Source organism: Rhinolophus sinicus, chromosome 6, assembly GCF_057876585.1.
Source record: "Rhinolophus sinicus isolate RSI-liver-muscle chromosome 6, RSI-T2T, whole genome shotgun sequence".
Taxonomy (NCBI): Eukaryota; Metazoa; Chordata; class Mammalia; order Chiroptera; family Rhinolophidae; genus Rhinolophus; species Rhinolophus sinicus.
The window spans coordinates 59,087,098-59,112,154 of record NC_142506.1 but is presented as its reverse complement, the minus strand read 5'-3'; the positions used below and the strand labels follow the sequence as shown (position 1 = coordinate 59,112,154).

The 25,057-nt window shown below is 39.4% G+C and overlaps 1 pseudogene; it reads left to right on the top strand.

Moving 5' to 3' along the window:
• The first annotated feature begins 15,502 nt into the window (after positions 1–15,502).
• Positions 15,503–17,271, top strand: LOC141567843 (small ribosomal subunit protein uS19 pseudogene; annotated as a pseudogene).
• Positions 17,272–25,057: the final 7,786 nt, after the last annotated feature.

The window sequence follows — 25,057 nt, the reverse complement described above, 5'->3', positions numbered from 1 at the left end:
AGTGTCATATTTATAATTACCTATTGAAAATTGCCTCCTTAAAACACTTAGCTTCCAGGCAACCTCAGACAAGCTAAAGGTTTTAAGAAATGTAATAAGATTATTATCAGCAGGAAATTCAGAAGTAAAAAGCTCATTTGCCTAATATAATGTTCCTATAAACCCTTACTATCAATGATTTATTTTCCCTTAGCCACTGAATCAAAATGTGTGGTCAATGTCCTCGGCCACGTTACAAATCAAAAGTACATATCTAAGTGGCATGACATTTATATCCATTCTCTTATTGTGTAACCAATAACCATATATAATGAACTCATTTTCTTCAATATAATGAAATGTCTTATTTATAATACGTGTTATTTTTGAGGTAGTTTTTTAATGACATCTGCATGTTTACTGTTTTCTGAGTGAATTCAATTATGTAACACACACAACACACACACACACACACACACACACACACACACACACACAAAACCATTAAATGTGTCCAGGAACTAGTTAAAGCTGAAAGGAAATTGTCTATATTCTGAAACAGGAGGAGATCATGATACCAGGATTTCAGTTTCTTTACAGCAATTGTTCTAACTGATCTTTGACAGAAAAAAAAAAATTAATCAGAAAATGTAGCCTAATCAATAATATAGCAAAAAGTACCTGGTCACTTTGTGCCCTTGCATGGTTTGGTTTTTTGGGTTTTTTTTTGTTTTGCTTTTTGGCGGGGGGGGGGGGGGGGCGGGGGGGATTCTCTGTGTCTGTTACCACTTTATTTCACTTATTACATACATCTCTCTGTGTGCAGTTATAGCATATACTAGCTGCTAAAATGCATCCATAGTAATGGTCTCTCTGTATTTAAATTGTAGAAAGCTAAATGTATTTTACATTACCTTCTGAATCCTTTCTATCCCCTTGGGAATAAAGATAATAAGGAAGATTCAAAAATGATAGTAGTATTCTAATTTTTTTTTCAAAGCATAACTTGTGAGGGTGGAGTCTTCAGCTGATATTTGAAAATAAACAAAATTTGATATACTCGCTGCCATCTTTTGAGAAGCAGGGTAGCCTCAAGGTCAAGAGCTGGAGCTCTGGAGCCAGACTGAGTTCAGATCTTGGCTCTGTCATGTACTAGCTAGATGAATTCAGGTGCATTGCTTTATTTCTCTACAGCTCAGGGGTCCTCATCTGTCAAAGGGAAATTAATGACAGTAATAATTACCTGCCTCATTCAATCATTGTGGGAGGGAAAGGAGTTTAAACTGTAAATAGCTTCAGACAAGAAGTGGCTGGCATGTGGTAAGTACTTCATACGTGCTTACTATTTTTTTAATGATTACATGCTTTCCATGAATTTGTATTTAATCTCATCAGAGTGGTAGTTTTATTCTCCCCGATTTTGCAGATGCCGTGTATTATATAACTCTACCTGTCTTATCATTCTTTTTTAATCTCTTATTGTGGCAGAAGGCAATAACTAGGAACTCCAACTTTAATTTCAAATCTTTCCTCTTTTCTTTGCAACTCCTCCACTTTATTTAAGTTTTATTGTGAAAAACTAACAAGTTTTTTCTCACTGTGCTTTTGCTTATTATGTGTCTAGCAGCTAGACTGGTGATGAGATGGCTATTGATTTGTGAAAAAAAAGATGCTTAAACCTCATATTAATAAATGTGGTTATTGTTAAGGAATCTAACATATATATTATATAATATATGTAATATATATGTTATATATATTATATAATATATATAATATATATGTTATATATATTATATAATATATATAATATATATGTTATATATATTATATAATATATATAATATATATGTTATATATATTATATAATATATCTTATATATTATATATATTATATTATATATAATATTTTATATATATATATATATATTTATATATATATATATATCTTCTTCACATGTTATGGAAAATTCCTGTTTAGGATTAGTGGTTCTCAAGGTATGAGATATCTGCCAGTAAATGGTCAAAATGAAAGAGTATATTTTCCTATCAAATCATACGCCAAAAGCCTGTGTATTTGAAAAGTACCACGTGGGAATGAAAGGTTCATTCATTAATTCATTCAAGAAATACATGGTGATTACCTCTTATTTGCCAGAATAAACTAGACATCAAAGCAGGGCCCAGAGTAGTGGTGAAAATGTATTATCGTATCTAGGGGCAATTTTATAAATCCAGATTAAACCTTTCTTTCTCACTAAGGAGTCGATCTAAAAGTCTACGAAAATAATGTCCAGTTTGTATTCAACCCTCACAAAGTTGTCACAGAACTATAACAGCCATGGCTGCTGCACCAAAAAGGCAGGCTCACACCCCTGCTGAGTAAGTCAGGAAGAGGAACAGATACACAAGGGGGCAGTAAAAAGTCCCCCGTCACTTCACCCCGTCTGCATCATCTAGTTGCTCCTGTCTAATGTCTTCCGCCATCTCAGTGAAACACAACAGTTCATTGTAGTTCGCGTATCCTTTGCCCTCTGAGGAAATACACAGGGGAAAGGGATGGGTGTCTTGCAAGTCTGTAACCGCGATGCGAAAATGCACCAAGTTTCTTTAAGGATCACAGTGCCTTCCCTCTCTCCCTGAACTAAATAAAGCCGCCTTAGGAAGCAATTGAAAGCTGGGATTCTGTTTCTTCATGGCTCAGTTACCCAGGCAGCTGGAGCTTTTTCAGCCAAGTCTCTGAGAATCCCTCAAATGCAGTCTTTTTAGCCAGGATAACAGTTCTTTTTAGTCATACTATGAACTCCTCTATACAAGCAGAAGTCTGGTTAATGCTCAGGGGACTGAGGGCAGAAACAAAGATACTCTTTCTTCCGGCAAAGAAAAAGAGATTAAAAAGAAAAAAAATACACCACATTAATATGTTTTATACTTGAGTAATAAAGACTCTAGGGGCAAACATTTTTTGAGGGCTCCCGTTGTTGGTTAAAATAATATTTGTTATAATATTAAGTAAATATACAAGAACATAAAATTAGGTTATATATTTTAGCTCATTTACAGCTTTAAAAACACACATTTAAATTTTTAATACAACAAAAAATCACACTAATGGCATTAATTTAATGTCATAAATCATGTTTTGCTAAAACTAAATCCACTGCCCACAACGTGAATATAGTTCTGATGGAAAATAGATGGTAGGATAAGAGATATACACAGGAGACAGTGAGAAGGTTTAACATATGAAACTTGTAGAAGAAAAACAGAAGAAGATAGGAGTAGAAATAATATTAGAAAAGATAATGGTTGATGAAAAATGCAAATGACTAATTCAAAGCCTGTGAACTCCAAGCATAACTTTTTTTTTTTAAATCCACACGAGGTACATTATAGTAAAGCTAATGAAAACCAAAGACAATGAGAATATCTCATGATGAATTTTTGAGATAAAACGAAAAGGAAAAAAGGGAAAGATTGTCTTCAGAAAAGCAGAACAATAGCTGGTATTTCAACAGAAACAACAAAAGCTAGAAGACAACACAATAATATATTTAAATTCTATTAGAAAATGACTGCTGACCAAGAAAGAATTCCATATTGGATATAAGGACTTACTCTAAGGCTATAGTATTTAAGACAGTACAGTACAGATCAAAGGACAAACAAATAGACCAATGGAAGAGGACAGAGTTATGAAACAAACCTACATATATATATGGACACTTGATTTATGACAAAGCTGACACTTCAGAGCAGTGGAGTATCTTTTCACTAAATGTTCCATGGTCAATCGGTTAGGCATATAGAAAAATAAATGAAACTTAGCCCCAAACTCACCCCTCACACTCTATTTTTTTTTCCAGGAGGATTGTATATCTAAATGTGAACTGTAAAACAAGTTTTTTGAAAATATCGTAGGAGAGACTTTGTGATCTTAAGGTAAGAAAAAGCTAAACAGTACACAATAAACACCAATATATAAAAGATGAGAAACTGATCAACTGAATAGCATTCAAATTAAGAACTTTTATCAAAAGACACCATTAAGAGAGTTAAGAAGGTGAACACCAAGTGGGAATAGATAGTTTTAACACACGCAGGTAGAATGACTACTTTGTTGATGAGAAAATGATCGCATTTCTTTACCACCTCCCTGGGTCCCAGCCATCACAGCTGCATTCTACCCAGCCAGAAAGAAGAGGGAAGGTCTGCACACACTACATCTACATATATTCCACTTTTCAAACCTTGTCACAAGGCTACATTGAGCTGCAAGGGAAACTGGGGATACAAACTTTATTCTGAGTATCGATGTACATAGGGTTGTGTGAATGAGGAGAAAATGAAGAATGGATACCAAGAGATAACTAGGAATGTCTACCATGCTCCTGATTGGAAAGATTCCTTCCAGTGAAATTTAAGGTCACTGTGATAAGCTCTGGGCAATTGATATGAGTTTCCTAAGCCTGAAGAACTTCATTCAGTTCTTTTTCGCTTTCCCATTTTCCCTTCTATGTTCCTTTAGAAGATAGAAGAGCATTATGAACAATCTTGGGGAAATCTGTTATTTACAACTAATAACTAGATCATTGATGTGGAAGATTATAAACCAGCTGTTGCATGTATGCTGAGCCTAATGAATATTGATCTCTAGTTTGGGGGATGCGCGTATGAGGAGGAAATTCATGCATAGATTGTAATCTGCTTCAGCTGTCTGATTAGGTTCTGGAATTGATGTGTTTCATCTTTGGGTGCCAATTTCAAGAGCGTGAGACTAGATCTGCATACTGGACACCCTGAGAGTCTTCTGGGACTTTAGAAAAATCAAATAGAGAGGGAAGGTTAGGAGTTTGTGTCAATACTGCACAAGGAGAACTTTAGCCTCTGAAATCCAAACAAAATTCATAGACATTTTCCTCAGACACAAACACAAGGCTCTCTTTTATGAGCTTATAAAATCAAAGTGCAAGACAAGTTCAAACATCTAATAAAACATAGAAAAAGAACATCATTCATGTTAAAATTCATCTTGTAATAAAAACAACAAGAAAAATTAAGGCAATCTAAATACTTGGAAAGCAAATAGAAAATTCATTGATTTTTAGGAATGACCTTGTTTTGATTTTTAGATATAAATAATTTGTGTACAGATGTTATGTTACAGTCGATACAGTATATTATTTCAGGTCATATACTTATGAGTAGGCTTTGGTGTCTGAATGCCTGGGTTTGTTTCCTGGCTCTACCATTTAACATTTGTTTGGGGGAAATTACTTATCTCTCTGGTTTGTAGTTTCCTCCACTAAAAGTAGAGGGAAAGGAGATAGGTGATCAGACTGTAAATTTCATGTGACCATTTGGAGGATTCAATGACTTGGTACTATTCTTACAAAGTGCTTGGAAGAGTAACACTCAATAAATTTTAGATATCATTATTATACATATTCAAAGAGAGCATACCCAGGCCCCATCTAAGACCAATGAAACCAGAATCTGACCATGAGTGGATTGTATTATAAGTTAAGCTTTCAATTGGAAGCTTACATACTTTAGCAATCTTAGCTCTAAATGCTAGAATTACTGGAGATTTTTTTTTTCTTTTTATCTGTGTGTGTGCGGGGTTGGGGGGGGGGTGCTTTTCTGTGGTCTCAACTTCTTCTATAATGAACATGTATCACTATATTATAAAAATGTTAAATATGTTGCACACATAAATTATGGGCCAGATGCCAACATAATATCCTTGCATTCAAGAATTGTGCACCTCAGATCAGGTGCCCAAGGAGAAAATTGTAAAACTAGCCGATGTGATAAACCCCAGGAATGAGATGCCAGTGCAACACTCCAGGAATTCAAAAAGAAGCAGCACTTGGAGCTGTGAAAGGGCTGGAAAGAAAAGGCAAAATGGCTCACTTGAATTTTAAATTAGAAGTTGAGGCTTTTCCTGCAAACAAGGGCAACGATTGAAGGATTCTTGGACAGGGGATGGCGGGATGAGATCTGTTCTAACTCTGGAAACTGTGGGCAGGATGAACCAAAAGAAGATACAAACATCCGGGACACCTCAGATACAGTTGACCCTTGAACAACGCGGGGGTTCGGGTCATTGACCCCACTGAAAAAAATCTGCGATAAGTGGACCAGCACAGTTGTTCAAGGGTCAACTGTTTTAACAGAGTGGAGTGCCCTCCTGCTATCCAGTGTCCACCTTTTAATTGTTCCCTAGACTACTGAATACCCACCTCCTGGTCTCTCCCTCACCTTTTTTTTTTAACTTTGGCAGTTGTTCATCATCTATTCTGGCCATCATCCTAGTAAATTCTACCAGGCAAGTGGATCACCCACCCAATATCCCATGATTCCATTCCTCGAAATGAATCACCCTGACCTGTATTCCCAGGGGCCACCACGCTAATGATCCGCCCTTTCCACCAAGAGCTGTTCTGTTGCTACACTCTCACTCTAGGACATTCATCCCTCGTTCCCTGCTCCCACTGAGCCTGCCCTCCTGGTCCTCCCTAACTCTTCTGTCCTGCAGAGCAGCTCTGAGTCCCTTTTCACCACTCTCTTCCAGCTTCTCCTCATGGCTGTACCTTCTCGATGGAAGTACCCTCACTTCCAAGGGGAATACAGGCCACCGTATGAGGGCTCTTTCAACTTACTATCCCTCAGTTCCCAAATCACCTCCCTCTTGACTTATCTCCTCTTCTTTCTGACCTCAGGATGTTTTTCCTCCTAAACAAATGGATGCTCTTATTCCTATTTTTCATACCAGGAAAACTGAGATGAAGTGATTTGCTCAAGGCCACCCATTGAGTCTGCTACGGAGCTGCGACTGGAAGCCAGATCTGACACCAAACCTCAGCCAGGGATACAGAAAATAAGGAGCAGTAACATGAAATTCCCTCCTTTGCAGGTTCTGCTAAGAGTACGGAACCATAACGTAAAGCACCCTTACGCATTCTTTACGTGAGAGCTTGTATTATTTCAGTGCCTCGGTGAATTAGAAGCTGGTGATGTTATTAACAAAGTTAAGGAATTCAGGATAAAGAGATCACAGGCATAACGGATAATGCGTTTTATTTTTTTACACACTGAGTCTGAGGCGCTGATAGGACCGCCAGGTGGAAATATCCAGCAGGCAAATAAGAGCGAAGCTCTAGAGCTCAGGGAAATAGTGAAGTGAGGAGGTACAATTTGGAACCATTCATGGAGTAGAAACCATGACACGACAAGTGAAAGAATGGACTAAAAGAAGGAAAGGGAGGAACAGAAAAAGACACGCTAGTGAAGGAGATGGAAGACAAGTAACCAGAAAGATTGAAGCCAAATTGATGCAGTATCATGGAAGCAGACAAAAGAATTTAACTCATCGCTGAGTCAGGTCACTGAATTTCTCTGGAACTTTTTTTCCACCTGTAAAAAATAACTAATAACTGCTGAGCCTGTAATATAGGTCACACTTCGACTTGTTGCATACATGATACCTTAGGCCAACATTTTATACTTAATCCAGGAGTACTTTGCAAACTCTAAAGTTCTGTTCGAATTTACTGTGGTCATCAAATGGTGGCCCCACAAAGCTGTCTTAAAATAATCTGTAATGGTTCCATCTCCTGCCTGTATAATTCTCTACATAGGATTATTTTCATTATGTTAATGTCTTATTTTAAGAGAAAGGAAAAACCACTCTCATTGATTCATTAATGCCAATTTAGAATGTGTAATCACTTGAGCTGAGCTAACAACCACCTTTGCGTTAGCGTTGGAGGGTTCACTTAACACAGAGTTTAAAATAAAAATAATAACTAACTTGACAAAATGAAATTACTCTATTTATCATGATTTCGTGCCAGTCCTGCCCTATATTCAACCCTTGGTTGCAGTCAGCCCTTTCATGAAGCTTTCACTCACAATTACAGACCCAAACTAACCCCTCCGCCTCTAAAGTGATATCAGCGTTTGTATTACTCATCTGATAAGACATTCCCACTCTAGAACCTGCAAACTCAGTAAACTTAGATCAATGGCCAATTAGGCCAGTGAAAAATGAGATAAAATATTTCCAACAAATGAAGGAAGGAAGAAACCGAATTCCCATTGTGTTCATGGAGGATCTATGGCTCAGTTTGATTAAGGGACTTCCACAGTGTGTCCCAAGGACAAAGGAACAAAGTACCCGGGTGGTATTCAAACCCTGTATGGAGGGCCTCCTGAGCTCTGGCCACTTTGGGTTCCCTTTGCCTCCTGATTTCCCACTCAGATTATAAGGTACCTGATCACAAACAACTTTTAAATTCTGTGCATGGTGCCAGCTACAGACTAGGGACTCAATAAACATATTTACTGAGGAAACAGCTGAGAACATAGAATCACTAAGAATAAAAGCTTAGTTCTACAGTAAATTGGCAGAATGGACAAAAGAGGACCATCTGGTCAAAGATTCCACTAACATTATTTTCACCGCTACTCGTTCGCGTCCTCAAAATTATAGAAGCTCGTTTGAACTTTGCATTTCATTCAGGGAAGTTTCAAAATGTATTGAAACTGAACCCTGATTACTAGATTAAACAGTTAAATTAAGAGTTATGACTAATGCAATTTTCTAAAGCTTTCACAATTAATGAAGTACTAGATGTCAGGCCTTCCTACGCTAATGGTTTGTTATTCTTAATAAATTAGTCTTATCTATCCTTACAGCAGATCCAGCAGAAACTTGTCCTAGCTTAGGGCCTGGCTCAAGCATTTCTTTTGAAAAGACTTGTCTGACTAAATTCACCACACAATAACCTGTGCACTATGAATCCTTACTTTAGCCTGATTGTAAATTAGTCATGTTCTCTGATTCAGTTCATAAGTTGTGTTTTTTGTTTTTGTTTTCATCACAGATCCTTTGAGGGCCTGGTGAAAGCTATGGATTCTCCTTGCAGAAAGTTCACATGTGCACGTACATGCATATTATTTCAAGTACCCTCTGAAAAACCCATCTGTAAACCCTTTAAAAGGCCCATAAGCCTCCAGGTAAGAGTATCTGCTATGGTTTTTCCTTATGTGTTTGGAGCAACACAGACACACACACTGAACTAAAGCTCCATCAAAATGTTCCTTTGCATTTCGTCTATCGGTGAGTGAGTACACACAATAGGCACTTAAAACCCTTACCATGATGGTAAAATATAATAAAATAGTGTGTTAGTATTTTGAATTACTCGGGTTTTTTTCCTAAAATTTCCACTAGCTTTCTCTGAAATCAATGAAATTTCATTTTGTGTTCACAAAACAGAACGAAAAATAAACAAACAAAAGTACTCTTCGTTAGTAGCTATTAGGCTTAGATCGGACAGCAGACTCTCAGTCTCTGATTCCAATACCATTTTCGAGTTTAGGGAGCAGATAAGGAAAGGCACATGAAACTTAGAAGGGGAAAATGAGCTGGTATCTGAATGGATGACATAGAAAATCATACCATCTTATATTCAATGGCATTTCACAGTTTTCAAAACACTTTCACGCGCATATTATCACATGATAATCCCCACCTTAACCCTGGAAGGCAGGCAGTACCCCCACTTTATTGATAAGAAACTCAGGTCCAGAACAGTTTCATAAATTATCCAAGGTCATGCATCTGTCTTAAATAGAAGAGAACGTACTTGAATGTAGAGTTTTGGACCCAGATTCTGCTTTTCCCCGCATTACAGAAGAAATAAAGGAGAATGAAGTTGTTTTTCTTTTTCTTTTTTTTCCCATAAAGGGCACACACACGATTATATTCATGAGGGGAGGAAGAGGACTTATAAAAAAGCCCTTTCAGTCAAGGTGCATGAAATTTTATTTTCAGTTATTCTATCAGGGCATCTGGCTATTTTCAAAATGCTTAGCAAATCAAACTGTTTTCTTAAAATGTAATTGCCCTTGTATTAGTCATAGAGGTTTAATCATTTGTGAAGAATAAAATGGCCCTATCTTTACCCAATGCCAGTGTAATCACTTGGGTAAATTGTCTGGAGCCATTTGTATTATTCCATGTGGGATAATGGGTTCAAAGTTGTAAAAATCTGGAAATATTTTACCACGAGAATGCTGCTATAGGCATTTCCCATTTTGAACCTACGCTGGCCCTGACTACAGTTACGTTTTGCAGGTCAAGAACCTCACTTAATGGTGAAACATACAACAAACAAACCGATTCTAAAGCTACCCACATATGGGGTCATAGAAGTAGAACGGACCCCAAGGGGCTATCTCCGTCTCCCATTCCCTTCTCTTCTGATGGAGATATAGCCCCTTTTCTATCAGCCCAGCTGCAAGCAAGGATTGTACTATCTTCCTGGCTCTGGTTACCCTGTACTTTGTTCTCTGTGCACTGGGGAGCCTGGCATCCATGAAAGTCACACTTACCCTGTGTTCGTCACTGAAGGGGAGTGAGAGAGAGGGGCCTTTTCTTACGATCACACTTGGCAATCACAAATGTCAAAGTGTCACTATGAGAGGCCAGGAAAATGGGAGACATGAATGTATACCGGGGATGCCAAAAAAATGTATACAAGTGGACACTTAGGTCAGTGTTGCTCAAGCAGTAGTTCGCCGTAATCAGAAGTGTCTGGACGCTGATGGAAACCACTTTGAGCACCTCTTGTCATTGCAGAAGTCAAACGTGACTTGTATTCATCTTTTGTTATCGGTATATATTGAGTATTAGAATTTTAATACAGTTTTCCTTTCTTAAAATGCGTATGCATTTTTTGGGCACCCTCTGTATTTTTCCCAGATACCTCCTATGCACCGATAGCTGTTACTTTTTGTAATCTAATACACTCATCCTGATGTTTTATGAATGGGAAAAAAAAACAGATTCACAGAGAGGAGAGAGAATGCATATGCGTTGAAACTTAGGATATGATGAGCACTTTACATTTACATAATTTTAACAGAGATTCAGTGATGTGTGCAGAAACAATTAATCAATAACCAATCTGATGTTTGAGGTTTGTCTGACTCCAAAGCCCTTGTCCTTTCAATCGTCACAGGAGTACTTCCTAAACTTCAGTCATTCCGACACGACCTTCATGACTTTTGCCAAAATCCTGTACAAAGTACTCTCTATTTCCTTTCGGGTAGTATGGTTTAGCGGTTTAGAACACAGTCCTGAAATCAGCCTACCAAGTTCCAATCCTGGTACTGCCTCTTACTAGCTTTGTGACTTTGGACAACTAACTTAACCTGTGCCTCTTTTCTCATATTTAAAACGGGGATGAACAATCGAACTGTTTTGAGGATTAAATGAATGAATATACAGAGGGTGCCAAAAAAAATGTATCCACATTTGAAGAAAGGAAAAAAACTGTATTAAAACTGTAATACTCAATATATATACCAAAAACAAAAGATGAATACAAGTCACGTGTATACATTTTTTTGGCACCCCCGCTATGCTAAAGCACAATAGTAAGTGCTCAAAATTAACTAGTATTATTTTGGAATTTTCTTTAAATCCGGCTTTTGCTACTTAAAGAGATGTATTTAAAAGGCGACATTTTATAGAATGACTCTGAAAGTACAAATTTGATGAGATACTTATATTTCAATACACATTAAATAAATGTGTAATATTTAATTAAAAATGTTTGTTCATGTATCACCTAAAATCATTTCCTATACCTAGTCCTACTTTGGAAATATAACCCCACACCAGACTGTTTGCAATCCATAAAGAGATTATGGGAAGTTGAGAATTTAATGCTTAAAGGTAATCAGAGAGGAAGTAGTTTTAAGCTTACTAAATGCATGGAAAATAAGATGAAAGAAGACCAAAAGGTAGAAGTGGAATGTCATGGAGCAGATGCCCAAACCATTTAGGCCAACAAACAATTTTTGCAAGGCCACTATTTCCATGGGTCCAGCTTGACAAGAGAAATATTCTGAGATGTCCTAAATTAAATTACAGTGGGCCAAAGGGTGGGAGAAAGACACAAGTGAAGTACTCAATCAATAGCTGTGGACCCAAACTAACAAAAAGACTACTCACATTCCTGAATGTTTGTTGAATGAACTTCAGGTGTCTAATAAAAAGAAAAGAAAAAACATAGCCAATCACCAAATGCCACCACATCCTGCTTACACATGAACTTTCCAAACTGTGACCCACAACCATTCAAGTAGTAAATATTTCTTCCTCACGGACTATGCGTCTATCCTAGCACTGCTCCCACTTCACCTTTCCCTGATCTATAGCCAACGTGAATTATTTTAAAATGTGCACCTGTCTTCCCCAAACTCCTTGTATAAAAGAGCCCCATCAGCTCCAAGACAGTGGACATGTTCACCTTCTCCATCCAGGCCTGTGGCTGGTGATGTAGACTTTATGTCCCGGGACCTGGTCCTTTTTCTGGCTAGTCTATGGCCAGAAATCAGGGAGTTTGAGGATGAGAGGATTTATAGTGGAAGCTCAGCCCCAAATATTAATAAGGTTATGAAAACTCTTGACATAGACAGGGTTTTCCTTGACTTTCACAAAATATCTTTGCTTTCTTTCAATATCAAACACGGAGAAATCATTTCAGATCGATAGACATCAATTGACAAGATTATGATTCTTGAAAATATGACTTGGAAATGCATGCGACCCCACGACAAAGATGAAACAACGGACAGTTCCCCTAGATACTATCAACTGTTAATATCAATTCCATGAAGGAGTTAATGTTTGTGAATGAAGAAATAAGGAAATTAGCAGACTATGAATCAGGAATGCTCTGAGCTTCAAGTAACAGAAAACTTACTAACCAGATCCTTTAAAAAATACAGGTTTATTCTTCTATAAAAAGGCCAGAGAGCAGCTACTGACTTTGGTTCAGTAGCCCAATGATGTCAGGACCTCAATCCCTATATGGTTTTTATTATTTATACATATATATATATATATATATATATATATATATATACACACACACACACACACACACACACACACACACACACACACATATATATACTTTTTTTTGGTGGTGGTGGTGGTTGGGGGCAGCGAGGGAACTTTCCATTTTTTGGTCACAACATGGCTGTCAGCTCTATACATCCAATGTGTACCCAAGTGAGAAAGAACCAGGAAGGGGAGTAACAGTTTATTTCACCTTTTTGTCAAGGAAAACAAAAGCCTTCGCAGAACGTTTCCCTCGTCCACCTCACTAGATCACGTGTTGGCTGGAAAACGTTCATAATCTTCCCAGTTTTGAAAACAAACTTGTTTATTCATGTTTGAGTTTTTAGTTGTTTTTTTTTTCTTCCCCTTAAACAGATAATCCTCACACTGCAAGGCACTTATTCCCTGAGCCAAATGCTGAGTGTCTTTCCAATGGGAAAACTGGGAATCATTAACAGCTGCCTCCCAGGGCTCACCCACTCAGTGTATCCCAGGTTTTCTGGAGACCCAGGGGTTCAAAGTGACTTTGGGATTTGACATGGAAACGTAGACAGCTTTGAGTAACCTGTGGGACCTACGCTTTGTTGAATAAATATTTTCCAAACCTGCTCCCAATAGCCAGGCTTCTATCACCTCAGCCTTTTTCCTTGTCATTCATTCTACAACCCATGCTCTCACTTTATCCTGGCTCCTGTAAGGCACATGCAATCTCAAGGCCAAAATTAATTTCCCTCATTTGCTTTCATCTACCTTCAAACATCCTTGCAAACAACTCTAACTCTGCTCTGTCAACTTTCTCTCCCTCTTCCCAACATCTGGCTCCTTGGTTCCCCAAATTACACCCCTAGAAGCTGACATGCATTTTGTGTGTTCTATAATCCAAATTTTCTCAGACCTTGAAAAGACATACAGAAACAAACCTTCTTATGTTAGAATTGAATGAAATATGAACTTGTCTTTAAGGACAGATTACTATACATCTAACATACTTAGAGATGTTTATAAAGAAGAACACCACAGGGAGGGGCGAGAAAAAGGACCAGGACGCTACTACAAGACAGGACTGGCTTCTCAGAGGTCTGGATGAAATCACCGTGAGGTGTGGTTCTTTTCCTAAGGACTAGCACCTTCAAACACATTAAAATGTCCAGGGCATTTGCTTTACCAGCAGTTCCTAATGCAAGCCCTCTTTTATGACAAGGCAATTAGGAATTCTAATGAACACTGTTAGATAAGAAGCTTAATTACTAGACACCCCTCCCCCCCAGGTTTTAATATCAATCACCAGGGCTCCATAGCACTCAATCATTTGCTATCATCTACTGAGCTTCACCCTCTGTCTTCCCGCAAATGTTTTCCATTTTTAGAAGCTACTTTACCTTGTCCCCAGTTGCCTCTTCTCCTTCCATGGTGTGATGTCTCAAGTCCAACATGCCGAAGAGAATTCAGTCGCTAATACCGTAAAGAAAGGAAGTGTTAGTGGAAACCTATTGTATAGACTTGGCTTGGGTATGCTGGCTGGATATGTGTCTTTAGAGGAAATACGGTCCACTGTTGTAGTTCATTAACAAGTTGTAATTACACACATATTGTGTGTCCCTCCCTGTGCTCGATGATACAGTAGATTCCAAAGCAGGGGACAACTCGAGGTAGTGAAAAGAGCCAGGCACAGAAGGAGAAGAGACCTCAACTCTAATCCTGCCTCCCCCACAGCTGAGCTGACGGAGTCATTTACACTCTCTGAGCTTTCGTTTCCTCGTTACTAAAAGAGGGAACCGACTTTGCGGGAGTTTTGTGAGGATTAAATGAGACCATATATTCATGGCAAGCACCTGGCACGTGGAGGTGCTGAGTCAATGTTATTATTATTATTAAGATGCAACCCATGTTCTCCAGGAACATGCTATTTATTTGAAGAGATGAGACATATAATCAAATATTAGATGGTGTAGTAGTAGCAATAAGTACCATTGGAATTCAGGACCAAGCAAAATACTTGTGAAATGAATGACATTTTTCAGTAACTTTTCTCTGATATTACATAAGTATCATATACTCATAGAAAATTGGGTGCAAAAAGTATAACGAATAAACATTTTCATGCCATTAATTCCAAATCCATACACACACGGTACCCACAAAGGGTTAGAATAATGCCAACGAAACTTCGATTAAAGTCCATATGATTTTCTAAAGGAAGCAAAAGTCATCAATAGGAGAGTAGATATTTAAGTTGCTAAAGCTACACAATGGAATACTATATAGGTATTAATAAAAAAGATAGAGTACATCTTTCCGTCCTGACTTGGAAAGATAACCAGAATATATTGTTAACTTAACAAAGTAAGTTGAAAACTGATGGTTGCCAGATGGGAGGGGGGTTGGGCCGCTGGGTGAAAAGGCGAAGGGATTAAGAAACACAAACTGGCAGTTACAAAATAGTCACGGGCATATAAAACACAGTATAGAGACTATAGTCAATAATATTGAAACCAACCACTATGCTGTATGCCTGAAACCAATATAATATTACATGTTCGTTATATTTGAAAGAAAAAAATTTTTTTAATAAAAAAGCAAGTTGAAGTCCAAAATATATATTAGGTTGGTGCAAAAGTAATAGTGGTTTAAAAGGTTAAAAAATAATTGCAAACACCGCAATTACTTTCGCACCAACCTAACAGGGTGAAAATGGCTATTTTCTTAAGCACGCTTTCCTCTGAGGTTTGTAACTATCTCAACCACTGTATACATGTCTGTGCCATTTTGTTTTATTACAATTTAGTAATAAAAAAAAAATGTTCTGAGAAGTAGGTGATCCCTCCCGAGCAACCCACAAGATGGAGAAAGTGGAGGAAAAGAAGGAGCAGAACTTCTGCAAGTTCACCTACCGGGGGCAGGGAGGCTGCTGAAACCAGGCCTGCGCGGGAAGCAGCCCTCGGGGCTGAGGCGCCTGTGCAAAGGCCAGGAAGGAGGCTCCGCCCAGGGAGAAACCCCAGGTGGTGAAAACACACCTGCGGATCATGACCATCCTGCCCAAGGCGGTGGGCAGCGTGAGGGCGTCTACAATGGCAAGACCTTCCCCCAGGTAGAAATCAAGCCTGAGCGAGTTACCCATCACCCACAGGCCAGTGAAGAACAGCTGGCCCAGCATCGCAGACACCCACTCCTCCCACTTCATCCCAATAAAGGCATAGACTTATCTTTAATTTAAAAAAAAAAGTCCTAAGAAAGGCAAAAAGAACGTATAAAGGGAGGTGAGGAAGAAGGAGGAACAAGAGACATCACAACCCCCAAAGTAACAAAGGACACTATCTTATCAAATGAGCAGTGGGGCTCAAAACATCTGTTTCAAATGTGATGCCCTGAAACGTATTGGGGCGCGGAAGCCTAAGTCAGGGCTCTGGAAAGAGGCGATAGGAGGTCGGATCCTCTGAAACACTGGACTCTTGGAAACCCCAGATATCTCACTGAGAGCATTCTTTTCACTGAAGTGGTAAGCATGACTTGTAACCTGTGCAGGAGTCTGTCTGAATGTTGGTGTCAGAGGACAAAGAAAATGCTTGCCTGATAGACTGTGAGGTGAGAGGTGAACTACACTTCACTGTTTTCATTCATTCATTCATTCATTCATTCAACATGTGTATGATTGACAGACAGAGACCTGAGTATCTGGATAATAGCCTGGCCACTCACAAGCCATGTGACCTCCCGTCTATGACACACACCTTAGCCAGACTCTCTCCCGTCCATATTATTTGATACCAACATAGAGGTAACACTGGTGATGATGGCTGCAGTAATAGGAGAATATTTCCTATGACTGATGCAAAGGAAGAAATAACCTTAGGCATCTGGCAGGGTCTTCTAATCATGATATTTAAAGATTTTTGTTGTTGTTGTTTACTAGTACCATGATGTAACAAAATAAAGTGAAGCAAAATAAGAGAGTATATTTGATTTATGTCCTAAAATGAGACAGTCATGGGGGCAGTTATATACAGAGGGACTCAAAAACAGCTGGCATTCTAAAATCACCGACTCTGCCAGAAACATGCATTTGCTTTTCACAGCACCCCTGGAAATAGATACCATATCTCACGTAGAAAGCATGGATGATACTGACACTCCAAGGATGCAGTAACTTGCCAGGAGTCACTCTGCTTTCAAGTGGCCTTCTAACCAGGATCTAAATGCTCACGACTTGCTTCATTAAAATGCACATGTATTAAGTACCAAAATATAAGAAAGAGTAAAGCAGGCCCCCTGCCATCTGGAAACTGTCACACCTCAGCCTTGGTATTACTAGGACTGGCCTGGCATTCACAGCTAAGCCGGAGTCTTCTCCTATTGAACACAATTTCTCAGCATACCAGCACCAGACAAGAGGCCACTCTGTCCTCTCGTCTAAGCAGAGACAAAAACAAGAGCACTCTGCAAACCACAGAAATAGCAGACATTCCCCTGACCTGCTAATGTGAGTGACTGCTGCTTCTTTACCAATTAAAGCTCGAGCCTTGCTTCATTCCTCCCACCTTATAGATAAGATTTAAGATACCCCCTCCTACAGAGAACAGATTGGTGGTTGCCAGTTGGTGGGGTGGCGGATAGGAGAAATGGGCAAAGAGGGTCAAAAGGTGCAAACTTCCAGTTATAAAATAATAACTCATGGGGGTGTCTGTAGAGCATGGTGACTACGGTCAATAATACTGTGTTGCATATTTGAACATTGCTAAGAGAGTAGATCTTAAAAGATCTCGTCACACACACAAACGTTGTAATTGTGTAAGATGACAAATGGTAACTCGATTTTTTTGTGGTGATCGTTTTACAATATATACAGGTATTGAATCATGTTGTACACCTGAAACTAATATAATGTTACATGTTAGTTATGCCTCAATAAAGAAAAAGAAACCCAGTCATAGAAGTATCCCTACTTAGCATCCAACCCAGGGCAAAGCCCCATTTCCTTGAATCCTCCTCAAAAATCACCTAACACAAGCTCAAATGCTGTAATAAGTCCTTGTGGACACTCCCTGCTTGAGATGCAAAGTTCTCCATGATACACAGTCTCTTCTTTGCATCGAGCATCGAGGCCCACTTGTATAACTATAGGCATGTCCCTGGAAATCTTTGGCTGGAGGGCAGTAACACAAATGGAGGTCCACCCTCACTGCCTCTGACCAGAACCCTGGAATAATCCTCAAGCAGTCATATGCCTGTTGAAGGCTGACACTGTAGGGAAGATCTAGCATTCCTCAAGCATCTACAGAATCAGGTCCTGGGCTGAGCGCTCCCCTCAGGCCATCTCCTTGAATCCTCACAACAATTTCATCAGGCAGGAATTATGATTTTCTTCACTTTGAGGCCCAGAGAACTTTTTTTTATTCACAGATAATGTGAATGGTGGAACTGGGATTTGACAGTAAGAAAACTCCAGAGACAAAATGCTCAAACGTTCAGTTCTGCTTCAGAGTGTATGTTCATTTTTAATAGTAAAAACTCTCTGTAAAGCACTTTTCTATAACCTCGGTTTGGTCATGCCCTAAGTGGGCCCAATCGTGTCTGCCCACTTAGGAAGAGCTGTGTAATGCGAGCTTTAGCAATCGTAGAAAGCAAAAGCCATAAAGCCAGCAACAAGCATCATTCCTTTCAAAAGTGTCACATTCACTTTTTCTGAATACGTTTGAACATCACATGACAGCAAGACACTCACAGCACTCTAGCTCGGCCTTCTTAAGGTTCCAGTTCTCTGAGACAGATAGGGGCCCTGGTCATTATCATCGTCACTGCAAGCCTGTATCAACACAGGCCATGCAGAGAATTCACTCCTCCCCCACCACCCCTTCCCTGAGAAAATGTGGGCAAATCCACACAGCCTTGTGGTTACAAAGCCCATGTGAATTTATATCTTGCATCTCCAAGCTTAAAAAGAAAACAGTGCGATGTGCCAACTCTTTTGGCTCAGTACTGGAGCTCATTAGTATGGCAGGGAACATTTGTGACCACGTGGTGAAAATAGGAAACAAGGGAGAGTCTGCCACCCTTGCTGCCTCCCAGCAAGACGAGAGAGAGCATGGCTCTGCTTCCACGTGCAGGATAGATAGGTCAGTTTCAGAGTGTGCGCCTCAATCAGGACACCAGTCCTGGAAGGGTGGCAATCTGTCATCCACAGGAAATCACCCTTTGGGGCAAAGGGACATGCTAACATAGAAAAAGAAAGAACAGGCCAAAAAAGAGAAACAAGGAAGGAAATAACTTGGCCAATGTCATTCAAATCTCGAAAAAGTGAAAATGTCTTCTTAGCAACAAAGGACCAGGCTGCTGTATAATATTCACTCCCCAAATCATACTTGATTTACTAGACCACACAGAAGCCATCCTCACGCCCTCTTCTGTTCTAACTTCCTTAGGTATCTTCGGTCTCTTCTTGTCTGCTGAAGAAGATAAAGCGTGGGGAGCCAGGATGAGAGACGGAGCTTCAGTGACAGGCCAGGGGTTTGTCCCTCTTCCTGGAGCCGGGGGAAGCAAGAGGATTGCCAAGACGCAGTTTGGAGGAGCTTTCTGGTATAACACAGATGGGAGATGATAAAGCTGAACCCAAGAGAAGAGGACAGAAACAGAAAAGGAGGGGTTGACATCAAGAGTCCTTTGAAGGGAATGATAATCGAGCATAATGACTAACTTGGTGACAGGATGAGAGAAAAGTCAGCATTAAACACGGCAGCAAGGTTCGAGCTGGTTTGCGGGGGACAAGCATGGAGGGTTGTGGGCAGAATGCTCCCACTAAAACCAATGGAAAAGCATCGTGGAAAGCTGATTTTCGAACAGGGATAAACTCCCAGTGAACTTGGAGTGTCTGCAAGATCCCAGGCAGGACTGGAGATGAGGTGACAGATGCTGTAAACACTGAACAACAAAGCAGCATTAAGCATAGTGAGGACAAAATTGGTGCCCAGAAGTATTCTATTCCTGGCATTTCCCCAACATACAACCCCCCACCTCTCCACCCCCCGCCACACACACACCTCCCACCTACAAAAGCTCTAGGGCCAGCTGCCTATGAACGAGGTCTAAGCTCTCGAGTTGGATTGTGCTTTCCCTTCCTCCACCTGCTGAACTACTCCAAGGCCAGTTTCAAATGCTGAGTCTTCTGTGAAGCCATCCTTGACCCTTCATTCTTTCCTCTTCACTTTCATCCATGTTGATTGCACCCCTCTTTAATGCTATTTAGCTTTAAATGGTGTTTAACTGACAAAATGGAATTACAGAGATGAGAGGAGGCAGGGTAAGAACAGGAAGAGTGTGAATGCCAGATTGAAAGCTAAGATAATAAAATCCATTGGCATTTAACTCTGCTCTCACACGTCTTATCTCCTTGGATTCCTACAACCACCCCATAAAGCAAGGTAACATGGCCTTTCGTCATTAGCCTCACTCATAGATAAGAAAACTAAAGCACAATGAAGTTAAATGATTTGCACCTGGTGATGTCAAGAGTTGAACCTATTCACTCATTCATTCATGCTTGTGTTCATTCATTCATTCGTTCAATATTTATTGAGCTACTATACTATGTGCCAGGTTCTGTGGCATTGTTCCAAGCACTGGGATAGGGGCTGACGAACACAGTACTGGGTTAGATAAAGCCTTATTCTGGTGGGGGAGACAGGAAATAAGCAAATCAATGTATAATATGTTACAAAGTGCTAGTGTTATGAAGAAGCCTCAGGCAGGGTAGAAGACACAGAGAGAGGCAGGGTTCTCTTTTAGGTGGAGTAGTCAGCGATTCTGGGCTGAGCCCTGGGCTCAGTCGTCTGGTCCACCTTGCAGACGCTTACCATTGAGGGAAGCTGATGGTCGTGAAACATACAGCCTTCTCCTTTGGCAGATGCTGTCCGGGGTTAGAATGTGCATATTTGAGCATCAGCACCCAGCCAGCACAAGCTCCCCCTCACCCTCATGGCACTCCCAGCCTATGGTGGGTCTCCTGAAACTCCCACAAAGTTGGACTGCCTTACTTAGCTTCCCATGTAGACTATCAGCTCCTTAGAGGCAAGAACCACCTCCACATGGTTTACTGTAAGCATATGCTGATGAATCAGTTGATTGATAAACCAAAAGAAGGCTGTTCCCTTAAATATTCACCAAGATGCCATTCAGCTCATTGAAGAGATTCCCAAATCTCTTAAAATAAGCCTAGTCTCTCCACCATTCCCTGATCCCGGAAGCTCCCCGCATGTACAAATCTTATTGGGTCGCCCAGGGCCAAATTGGTCCCATTCGAAAACCAAGTCAGTCCAGGTTACAGTAAGTAAGGCAGATGGCTCAAGTTGGTGACATTTCTGCCAAGACGGGCCTTGTGACTGCAGGTGGTAGAGTGGCAGAGGGGTGTAAAGAAGAGAGCAGCAAACTGGAGACAGAGAATGAGTCCCAAAGTATTCAAACCAATCTGAAGAGTTACTGAGTCATAAAGTGACTAGAGTAACAAAGACAAATGACTTCAGCTACTTTGAGTTATCTGTTGAATTTCCACAAACATTTCAGTAGTGTGTTTATTTTTTAAAAATTTTTATTTACAGCACCATCGAACATCTTTCACCTTTAAAGGTATGCACGGGTGCATACATTACTGGGGGGACTTCACATTCAATTAGTAATGACTTACTTAAACTTTGTATCTTAGAGTTGTCATAATTCCCCCAAATGTGACAATTACACTTTGGCAAAATCTCCTTTGAGAACAGAAGGAAGACTTTAAGCAACAAAACTCCACAATACTGTAACATACTCCAGACTTCCAGGAAGGGGTCACTCTCCCTTGAAAATCTTCATCTTTTCTGCATTATTCCCATTAGAATTCAAAGCAGGTTCAGCGTCTCTGGGCTGGCTTTGTACCAAGAGGAGACTGTTGATCCATCTAACAACATTCAAGAAAGCTCCATGTAAACAAAAAGATCCAGAATAAAACACCTGAAAAGAGAAGCTCCAGAAAATGACACATCTGCATTAGCTAAACTCCTGAATCATAAGGACATTTGGTTACAGTGAGGGTTATGGTCTGAGGCAAGTTCCGTTTGAGCCGTTAGTGTTCTGATTCAATAACTTGATTCCTACTTCATTCTTGGGGCCACTCGCGTGCAAGTACACTCAGAAACACCCATAGGTGGCAATTTATCAGGTAAATGACAGCGACAGAACAGGCATACAGTCAACGGTCATCACTCCATCTAAATTCAAAACACACATCAGGTCATGTTTCCTCATTTTTTCCTAAATCGGTCTTTACCTGCAGTCTTTAATTGCAAGAGTGTGGAGATACATTTAAAAGCAGGATAATTTAAAAGCAGGAAACGTATTTTGTCCTCTTGGGAATAAAATGGATATGATATGGCAAAGGATGGAGTTAGCCATAACGACAAAGAATTTTTGTTGACATTGGAACTTGGCATTGGCACTAAGATGAGCTGCTTCTCAGGAACCCCCCCAAAAAAGAAACATCATTAAGTTTAAAACTGGTAGAGAATTAAACACCTTAACCCCAAGAATCAATTGTAAGGAGATGATCTGGTCTCACTTTACAGTGGGTTCATCAAATTGAGAATATTCATAAATTAAAGGGATTCTGACAGACTAGTGAGAGCGAACATTTTTTTTCTACACTTCATTCACTGTCTAATGACTGGTCTGTAGAATCAGATTTGTAAGAGCTTTTTTACAAATTATATTTTTTTATTTAAATGTCCAAAGTTCCTATGTAGAGACAACTGTAATTTTTAGGAATTGTTTGGTCTCGCTTTAAAAAAAAATTTTTTTAAGAGCGAATTGATTATATTAAAAGGATTATTGGGCCCTGGAAGGGCTTTGTCAACAATATCCCTCAAGTAACCTCAGGTTAAGTTAGTGGTTCAGAACTAGGGATATTTTGCCCCCTCAGGGGATGTGTGGCAATGTCTGGAGACATTTTTGGTTGTCCCAACTTGGGGGTAATGTTACTGGCATCTAGTGGGTAGAGGCCAGGGAGGCGGCTGAAAATCCTACAATGCCCAGGACGGCCCCACATAACAAGGAATTATCCAGTTTAAAACATCAGTAATGCTGAGACTGAGAAAGCATAGCAAAGGCTCTTCCTGCCTCACAGGGCAGGGGCCTTGTTATAACCCAGCATCTCCCTCAGTGAATCCTCTAACATTCCTACTGCACATTGAAGTTCCTGATTTACCCCCACTAGAGCTTGGCCAGCTGGTGGCAAAAGAAATAAAAAGTAACTAAATATGGAGAATATTTTTCATTCTTCTTCAAACACCGTTTCCCTATTTTATTGAAATTTTATCAAAAAAAATTAGATGGATAATATATTTATTTCCATTAACAATGCAGCCCAGTAACCCTACAGATATTCACAATAGCCAAGTATCGTGAAAAAAATAAATTAACCTCTAGCTTTCAAAAACAAATGGAAAGTTGGAAAATAAAAGTGGACGCAGTACTTCCTCTAGCTATGCTGAAATAATGTATGTCGAAAGGACTCTTTTTACAGAAATAGAAGGACATTAAGGCAATGCTAGGTGTCATCCCCCTGTGTCCTCCAGGTACCCAATACACAGAGGATGCCCTAGACTGTTTAAAAATTATTTTCAGTTCTTAAAAAAAAAAGAAAGTGAGAGAATTTTCTGGAATTAACCTAAACACACAGGAACCCTAAATGGAGTGACAGCATTTTTTTTTTCTTTTTTAATCTCAAAGCAAAACAGTGTTGTTTAAATCCACTGTGTCAGCTGCTACTGCCATCCTGCAGGGCTGTTTCAAAGAAAGAGAGGAAACCTTTGCATTTCCCGGGGAGAATTAAAGTTCAGGACTAAGGGAAGAGAAATACCCAAGTAAATATATCACACAGCAGCCATCACTGTGCCTGAGATGGGAAATCCAAGCACGGATAGAACAATATTGCACGTAATTAGCTTGTTTGGACGTTATTAAACGCACTCAAAGTGTCTTTAAAAAGTGTTTTTTCATATTGGCTCTGCTCCATAATTTGGTATGTTCCTAACTGTCCATCAAAATACTCCTTTGAGGTCAGATTTAATTATATTGGAATTAAGTGCCTTTTGCTTTTCAGAAAAATACTTTGGAGATTAATTAAAGAACATTATTTGGATGAAAGAAAATATGCATTCCTGTAGCTCGTTGCACAAAAACTGCAGGATTATCATTTTCCCCTTTTACTAAAAGCAGAATGATGTGAAATGAAATAGACCTTCAAATATGGAAGTGAGGGACAAATTTTTTCTTTGGTCCAGTCAAGCATTTCAACCAACATTTACCTGGGAGAATTTGGTCCACATATCTCTGTGGTGAGTTGCATAAAGAATGCCCTGTTTTGCGTGAGTACATGCTCCACTTTTAATATTAAAAATAAAAATGGTTTCTTATATTTTACACCCCCACACCTTTTTTTTTTTCAGCTATAAATCATATATAGCCAAGTCCAATAATCTCCTAGGGATAAAACATATTTAGGCATTTTTCTATTTACGTAATTCGTAAAGAATTACGTTTAAACTTACGTAACGTTTAAACTGGTAACGTTTAGAATTACGTTACCAGTTTAAACTCAGATAATAAATTTTCCAGGAATAAAAAAGATTACTATCCTACTGATCACAGCTACTTGCTGAGTTCAGCCTTAGAATGTGAGATCAAGGCACATTTTATTAAATGGCATTTGTGCTGGGAAATGTGGATGCTTTTTCTGTTATCAACCCAGCGCTTCTGATGGATACTGTACAGTTCTAAACAGAACTCAATGCGTAGAGCCTAAGAGAGGATCATTTTCGGTCAACTTTGCAACCTATCAAAGAAGATTCTAGTTCTCTCGTGAGGCACTTCCCATTTTCTCATAGCTATCTTGAGACTGCTCTGATTAAAACATTGTGGCCTAAACTATTTGTCAAATACATGACAGATGCTTCTCCAATACTAATATGGGGCGGTTATGGTGATGGGTCCAAAGCAGGTTCTAATAAATTTATTTGAACTTGGGAATATGGGTCAGAGACACTAAAGAAAAGTGTAAGCTCCTCAGAAGACATTCAAGGCAGCAATTAAGTCTCATTTCTCCCTTGAACATACACTTTTCCATCAAATTAC